The sequence below is a fragment of the Mustela lutreola genome, chromosome 2 (assembly GCF_030435805.1).
Source record: "Mustela lutreola isolate mMusLut2 chromosome 2, mMusLut2.pri, whole genome shotgun sequence".
Lineage (NCBI taxonomy): Eukaryota > Metazoa > Chordata > Mammalia > Carnivora > Mustelidae > Mustela > Mustela lutreola.
Genome location: NC_081291.1, coordinates 206,424,333 through 206,426,820, shown reverse-complemented (window position 1 = coordinate 206,426,820; position 2,488 = coordinate 206,424,333). Strand labels below are relative to the sequence as shown.

Sequence of the window (2,488 nt, the reverse complement as noted above, 5' to 3'; positions counted from 1 at the left end):
CGCAAAGAACAGTTAGAGTCTCACATTTTCAGACTTTAAAACTTATTACAAAGCTATAATAATCAAGACAATGTGATGTTGACATAAAGATAGGCATATAAACCAATGAGATAGAATTGAGAGTCTAGAATAAACTCTCACATTTGTAGCCAATTAATTTTTCACAGTGATGCCAAGATAATTCATTGGGAGAAAGAATAGTCTTTTCAATAATTAGCCCTGGGTCAACTGGATATTTACATGCAAAAGAATTAAGTTAGACCCCTAATACTATTTACAATAACTAGACAAAAATGGATCAAAGACCTAAAAATAAGAGCTAACAGTATAAAACTCGTAAAGCACAGGCATAAATTTTTGTGATTTTAAATTAAGATGATTCCTTAGATATGACATCAAAAGAACAAACAAAAAATTAAACAAATAAACTGGATTTCATCAAAATTAAAAACTTTTGTGCTTCAAAGGATATTAGCAAGAAAGTAAAAAAGGTAAGTCATAGAATGGTAGAAAATATTTGCAAGTTCTATATTTGATAGAAAACTTGTATCTACAGCATATAAAGAACTCTTACAAAGCAACAATAAAAAGGCAAGTAACTCAATTAAAAATGAGTGCTGTGAAGTGTGTAAACCTGGTGATTCACAGACCTGGGGATAAAAATATATGTTTATAAAAAATAAAAAATTATATATATATAAAAAAATGGACAATGTGGGGCAGTGGTGCTGGGAGCCTCGCGGGCGCGGCGCCGTTACTCACAGTCGGGCGGCTGCAGCGGCACAGCACTGAGCGCACCTCGCGCCTTAGCAGCAGCAGCTACAGCAGCGGAGGCACCCCCCGCCGTCACAGCCCCTGCGCTGGTGCAGCCACCCTCGCTCCCTCTGCTCTTCTTCCCTTCGCTCGCACCATGGCTGATCAGCTCACCCAAGAACAGATCGCTGAGTTCAAGGAAGCGTTCTCCCTATTTGACAAAGATGACGACGGCACCATCACAACAAAGGAACTTGGAACTGTCATGAGGTCACTGGGTTAGAACCCAACAGAAGCCGAATTGCAGGATACAATCAACGAGGTGGATGCTGACGGTAATGGCACCATTGACTTCCCGGAATTCTTGACTCTGATGGCTAGAAAAATGAAAGATACAGACAGCGAAGAAGAAATTCGCGAGGCATTCCGAGTCTTTGACAAGGATGGCAGCGGTTCCATCAGTGCGGCAGAGCTTCGTCATGTCATGACCAACTTAGGGGAGAAACTAACAGACGAAGAAGTAGATGAAATGATCAGAGAAGCAGATATTGATGGAGACGGGCAAGTCAACTATGAAGAATTCGTACAGATGATGACTGCAAAATGAAGGCCTACTTTCAACTCCTTTCCCCCCCTTCTAGAAGAATCAAATTGAATCTTTTACTTACTTCTTGCAAAAAAGAAAAAAATGTTTATTTGCTCATTCTGTTTCTATATAGCAAAACTGAATGTCAAAAGTACCTTCTGTCCACACACACAAAATCTGCATGTATTGGTTGGTGGTCCTGTCACCTAAAGATCAAGCTACACATCAGTTTTACGACATAAATACTTGTCCTACCTTAATGATAAGGAAGCACCTAGTGGACTCCTCGCAGTTCCATTTGCTCATGATTAATACACTGGGCTGGCCAGTTTTTCATGCATGCCGCTTGACAATTGAGCACAGTCAGGCATTTGTATTAAAAACGAAAAATGAAAAAAATTTAAAACTTTTTCAAATGGGTTCTAGTTCAATTTGTTAGTATAAAATTGTCATAGCTGGTTTACTGAAAACATTTTAAATTGCTTTACCTCAGGATGCTGTGCAGAGAAATGGGTGAAGGATAAGCTGTCTAGACGTAGCCCCACTTAGCAGGACGGCCCTCTCGTACTTCTGGGTGCCCCCATCCTTGGTGACCATGACGCTCATCTGGGTGGCATGCCTCACATGTTGGTTTAGCGTTGTCCACATTGTCCTGGAGTGACATGGGTGTCAGGCTGTCACCATTCACACAAATTTAAAACAACAACAACAACAACAACAACAACAACAACAACAACAACAAAACCTTTACCAAGGGAGCATCTTTGGACTCTCTGTTTTTAAAACCTCCTGAACCATGACTTGGAGCCAGCAGAGTAGGCTGGGGCTGTGGACTTCAGCACAGGCATCAACATTGCTGATCAAGGAATTACAATTTACGTCCATTCCAAGTTGTAAATGCTAGTCTTTATTTTTTTTCCCCAATAAAAAAAGACCATTAACTTAAAAAAAAAAAAAGGACAATGTGGCTGAATAAATATTTCTTCAAAGAATACACACACACACACACACACACATCATCATCATCATCATCATCATCAATAAACAAATTAAAACGTGTTCAACATTTTCAGCCAGTAGGGAGGTGCCAATATAAAACACAATAGGAAATCATAGGGTAGGGGTGTCTAGGAGGCTTAGCTGGTTAAG

General features: G+C 39.9%; 1 pseudogene; it reads left to right on the top strand.

The window, feature by feature from the left end:
* Positions 1-713: 713 nt before the first annotated feature.
* Positions 714-1,999, top strand: LOC131825274 (calmodulin-1-like; annotated as a pseudogene).
* The last annotated feature ends 489 nt before the right edge of the window (positions 2,000-2,488 follow it).